Here is a 6000-nt window from a genome sequence, read left to right as displayed (position 1 = left end):
AATATTATATCTCAATTTTAGAATAATAGCATGGATCTAACAATAAGAATCTCATTTTTATTGTTAGTTATCGTACATCCGCGAACGCACGAAATATTTAAAATATTCATGAACTGCGTATGTGAGTAATGAATCTTGGAAATAAAGGGAAAAAGTGCATACAACCTATAATCCTTTTCAATCCTTAATATATTCCTTAGTTTTAGGCAACCTCATGTAATTCGCGTTTGTAGATATTGCTGTTAATTAATGCGACACGCGGAGCGACTCGAAAACACGTGCGTCTCCCACCGAGATCGCCTAGCGAATGCCGAAGTGATGACGATCGACCACCGCGCCGTGCCCCCCCTACGCCTTCGCTCCGCGTCCCACCGCTTTTCGTCGCCAGTGACCCCCTTCCCCTACCGAGCTTTTCGCCAGATGTTTTTAGATTACACTCAACTATCGCGTATTCAAACGATGAAAAATATTCAACGATTTATTCAACGATTTATATAATTATATTTTTCATATTTTACATGATTTTGACAAACGGATATCGCCGTACATTTCGCATTTTGATTTGTGGTATCTCGGGCACAATCCTATATTATTTGCATGATTCTCTTAAACGAATTAGTAATTATTCGCGTGAAATATTTTTGATATTTTCTATAATTCTCAATTTTCATAATTCTCTTTAATGATCCATACTTCAATAAAGATTGATAAAATATTCTATATATGTTCTTTATATAAAGATAAACGCAAAAAATCTTAATAAAATGAAACAATTTGTGCTAAATACAGGTTTGGTTAAAAGTACTAAATATCTTGTTAATCGTTATTTAATTTTTCAGTTAATAAATTAATTTAAGACGTTATTTTTACTGCAAATTATTCTGTGTTTCAGAAATTCTTTAAATGTACGTATAATAAAATATAAAATAGGTTCCGGAAACTTATTTAAAATATTAAATAAGTCAGAAATGCAGTTATTTAAAGTAATAAATACTAAATTTCTCTTTTAATTTTTTAATTTAAAATATAACTTTAATTTTCATCGCTTTTACAAGTATGTAAAGATTATTAAACGATTTTTACGTATATTTGGGCAACTTTAAAAAGAATTTGTAAAGTTGTATATTTATAACAAATTTTACATTGTTGTAACTAAATATAGTTAACAAAATGAGAAAAATGTACTTTTTCAAAAATGTATAACTCTGAAACATGAATATTTAAACGAAAAATTTAAAAGTTAATGTTTTTTTTAAACTAAATTAAGTTATAGTTAATGGCTTCTAAATTTTTAATTTAAAAGAAATTAATAAATTAAAGTTTAAAAGTAACTAAATGAAGATAAAATTAATGCATTTATAATTAATTAAATTAATATTTAAATGAAAAATATGTTTCAGACTTATCATGTCAAGTAATTAGTTGAACTGTTAAAGTTAAAAGAAAGTTAAAAAGTTAATAACTTTTAATTTAGATAATTTTAAATGCATTAATTTTTAACTTCATTTAGTTACTTTTAAACTTTAATTTATTAATTTCTTTTAAATTAAAAATTTAGAAGCCATTAACTATAACTTAATTTAGTTTAAAAAAAACATTAACGTTTAAATTTTTTGTTTAAATATTTATGTTTCAGAGTTATATATTTCTGAAAAAGTACATTTTTCTCATTTTGTTAACTGTAGTTACAACAATGTAGAATTTGTTATAAATATACAACTTTACAAATTCTTTTTAAAGTTGCCCAAATATACGTAAAAATCGTTTAATAATCTTTACATACTTGTAAAAGCGATGAAAATTAAAGTTATATTTTAAATTAAAAAATTAAAAGAGAAATTTAGTATTTATTACTTTAAATAACTGCATTTCTGACTTATTTAATATTTTAAATAAGTTTCCGGAACCTATTTTATATTTTATTATACGTACATTTAAAGAATTTCTGAAACACAGAATAATTTGCAGTAAAAATAACGTCTTAAATTAATTTATTAACTGAAAAATTAAATAACGATTAACAAGATATTTAGTACTTTTAACCAAACCTGCATTTAGCACAAATTGTTTCACGCTATTAAGATTTTTTGCGTTTATCTTTATATAAAGAACATATATAGAATATTTTATGAATCTTTATTGAAGTATGGATCATTAAAAAGAATTATGAAAATTGAGAATTATTGAAAATATTAAAAATATCTCACGCGAATAATTACTAATTCGTTTAAGAGAACCATGCAAATAATATAGGATTGTGCCCGAGATGCCACAAATTAAAACGCGAAATGTACGGCGATATCCGTTTGTCAAAATCATGTAAAATATGAAAAATATAATTGAATAAATCGTTGAATATTTTTGGTCGTTTGAATACGCGATAGTTGAGTGTAATCTAAAAACATCGGCGAAAAGCTCGGTAGGGGAAGGGGGTCACTGGCGACGAAAAGCGGTGGGACGCGGAGCGAAGGCGTAGGGGGGGCACGGCGCGGTGGTCGATCGTCATCACTTCGGCATTCGCTAGGCGATCTCGGTGGGAGACGCACGTGTTTTCGAGTCGCTCCGCGTGTCGCATTAATTAACAGCAATATCTACAAACGCGAATTACATGAGGTTGCCTAAAACTAAGGAATATATTAAGGATTGAAAAGGATTATAGGTTGTATGCACTTTTTCCCTTTATTTCCAAGATTCATTACTCACATACGCAGTTCATGAATATTTTAAATATTTCGTGCGTTCGCGGATGTACGATAACTAACAATAAAAATGAGATTCTTATTGTTAGATCCATGCTATTATTCTAAAATTGAGATATAATATTGGGATGTTAAAATTATTTCACGTGAGCAATTATGTAAGGAAGACCACGCTAATAAGAATCTCTTTTTACTTCTTGCCTTTTGTCAGCATTACATTATAATTGATACGAAAAATTGATATTTAAAATTATAAAATAAAATAAATTATAAAATAAAGTCAAATATGTTCCTCGGTATATCGCAATATAATTATGATATCGCATTGAACGATTCGCGCCACTAAAACTAGAAGTAATCGTTTTATTAATCGAAGAACATTAAAAATGGGAAGAATATATTATTTTACTTATTCGTAATATTCGTAATATTCGTTTTATTTCGGCAGTTAGACGGTTGGCGCGACCTTGTGTTGAGGATGGTACGGGGTGGCACGGAGCGGCGCGTCATGTTTACGTTTACGCGTAGTTACTGCGCGGTCCCTGAGATTCTTAGAAATAGGTAATCGTGTCGCGTGCGGTTATTTCACATTATTTTTTAAAATCTTATCGCGAAGAATATAATATGAAACGTTGTACCTTATGAATAATTAATCATTCTAGTAATCGTATTACGTGACATTCATAAAATACAACATTTCTTATTATATATCTAGCATTTTTTGCGATTATTATGTTTCAAAAAGAAAAGTGAAGAAGAGCGGCACGCGACACGGCCGCATTTGTCTGTACGAACGGTATCACACGAGTCATAAAAAAAGCAACGTTAATATGAATAATACTCTCATGCAAATAACGCAATTCCTGCTTTCAGAATTAATATAGTTTAATAATTTAATTATTTTTTTATTTTTGTGCACCTTCCGTTATACGAACCGTTTAAAAATTAAACGTAATTCTTTGAAACTATTATTGTCGATATAATAAAAGAAACATTTCTCTTTTTTATTAAACAGCCCATTTCATTGAATCATATCTTACAGACATCATCTATAAATAAAAGATTCAATCCTTTTAGCTCTAAATTTATTTCGCAATGATAACGAATTGCAGACGTGCGTTTGATATTTGTTTGTAAAAGTTAACCGGTTGCATAGTAATATAGATAATAGCTATTACATTTTTCAGATTATCTTCCCTCTCACGGGTACACCTTGACGTGGTGGGAGGGCTCAATACTCAGAGGATATTTATTCGAAAAGAACGATTTTTCTTAAATCTAAAAACTTTCGGATCTGAATGATATATCTAGATAAATTTTTAGATATTGAGTGAAATCGTTCTCTTCGTGTAAAAATCCAACGGGGAAGCTAACGTACCCTCGTCGCGGATTTATTTGAAAATGAACGAACCGCAGCCGGTTCGTCGCGTCGCGCGTTTGTTCGGGAGTGCCGTTCAAGTAATCGGACTCAAATTATAGTCCGCGCGCGATTATAGTCCATTATTCGCGAGTGTTTTTCGCGAGTGTCCAGTGCGAGAGGATGTGTCAACCCCAACTCTGAGAGGAGGAGGAGGTCTGGGAGAGGCATCGGGCACCGGCGGAGCAACCTTGCGGTAAATATCTTTTTTTGCTATTGTAAAATCAATATCTTTTTTTATTTATTCGCTTTATTTTACTGATTTAAAAATAATAATTATAAAAAAAGAATTATCTTAAAATTATTTTGAAATTTTATAAATATCTATGTATTTTTAAGATTTTTTTATAAAATGCCCGGGAAAAAATGTTTCATGTATAAAAAATGTTTATATATAATTATATATGTAATGTCTATTATATAACATTTTTTCAAGTATATAATTATTTTTATAAATATGCAAGTGAATGGTAAATTAAAAAATTCGATGCTTGTAAAAATATTTTGAAAATTATGTGATTATTCTCAAGAGAATTACGTTTATTAAATAGTTTTTTTAATATTAATTGATTTTTTTTGCTTTGTTTTAATTTAGATTTTATATTCTTTTTGTTACAGAATCATCGTAGCGACGATGCAGATCAAACTCCGCTGTTGCGCATCAAATTGGTGAGTGATGAATTGATGTTGTCGTTGAGGTAACGGATGCGTGGTGATTTTATTAATATATCTATAGATGCATATATGCATCAATTTAATAAAAATATACCTGTATATTTTTTATAAATGTATATGTAGCATTCCATGCATTCATTACCTTAAAGTGGATAAGTTAGAACAGATTAGGATAAATTTAATCCTGGATGCTTCTTCTTATTTTATTGTACATGCACTGTAAAATTTATAATATCATATTAACGCTCAGTTTAAGTAAGCTTAAGCTTATTTTTAATCTTTCGTAAAAGTCGCCATTGCACTTATCCAATCTCTCATTAATTTAACTGAAACAATAAAGTAGAACTATTTCATTCAAGAAAACTACAATGTTAAAGGCTCAAATTTTGTTTCTAAATTCATATGTTAACGCGAATATATTTTATATATGTGCACATATATATATATATATATATATATATATATATATATAATAATAATAAGTAATTTAATCTCAGTTGTATGTAATTCAATTCGATTGATACAAAATAATTCAATTTAAAAAATATAATAAGGATTGATTCTGTGTAATCGGTTTTTTAAATATGTTTTATATTAAAATATATACAGGATGTTTGATAATTGTACTGATAACGCTCGTGGGCAAGTAGAACGGACTAAACTGAGTCAAAAAGTCCTCTACCATTTTGCAATTTTCGCAATAGTAACAAGATATTAATTATTAAAGAATTATTAATTATTAAAAACAAATATACAAAATATTAATTATTAAATAGTTGCGAAGATTGATCTTCAATTTCGGCACTATTTAATAATTAATATCTTGTTATTATTGCGATGATCTATTGATATCGTACTATCGATTTTACAGAAAAACAGCAAAAATTGTTTGTTTTCTTCTCATAGAATTCTAAGATTTTTTTCAGAATTTTTTATCAACTTTTTAGTATTGCATTTTTTCATTGGCAAGTATTTTTACCAACATGTGAGGAAATACGATATTAAAAAATTCTGAAAAAAATTTAGAACTTTATAAGGAGAAAACAATTTTTGTTTCTTGTTGTTTTTCTGTAAAATTAATGGTATTTGAGTAAAAATTTATTGAACCAATATTGAACGATTATTAATATCTTGTTATTTATTGCAAAAATTGCAAAATGATACAAGACTTTTCGACAGTTTAGTCCGCTGTACCTACGAGCGTTGTCA

At 28.3% G+C, this 6000-nt stretch overlaps 1 protein-coding gene and 1 long non-coding RNA gene across 2 annotated transcripts in view; one reads left to right on the top strand and one right to left on the bottom strand.

Moving 5' to 3' along the window:
* LOC147907336 (uncharacterized) overlaps positions 1-536 on the bottom strand; it is a 2077-nt gene extending 1541 nt beyond the window's left edge. Inside the window, exon 1 of the long non-coding RNA XR_015547513.1 lies at positions 166-536. This is a non-coding gene — a long non-coding RNA (uncharacterized LOC147907336). The remainder of the gene's footprint in view (positions 1-165) is intronic.
* Positions 537-4086: 3550 nt separating this feature from the next.
* The window catches only part of ash2 (set1/Ash2 histone methyltransferase complex subunit ASH2), an 80100-nt gene continuing 78186 nt past the window's right edge, over positions 4087-6000 (top strand). The window contains exons 1-2 of the mRNA XM_087413413.1: positions 4087-4312; positions 4735-4785. The gene's annotated coding sequence lies outside the window, so the exon portion shown is untranslated. The remainder of the gene's footprint in view (positions 4313-4734; positions 4786-6000) is intronic.

Source organism: Acromyrmex echinatior, chromosome 14, assembly GCF_024713525.1.
Source record: "Acromyrmex echinatior isolate Ae372 chromosome 14, ASM2471352v2, whole genome shotgun sequence".
Classification (NCBI taxonomy): domain Eukaryota; kingdom Metazoa; phylum Arthropoda; class Insecta; order Hymenoptera; family Formicidae; genus Acromyrmex; species Acromyrmex echinatior.
Note: the sequence above shows the minus strand (reverse complement) of the source record. Positions and strands in the feature narration are given on the sequence as shown.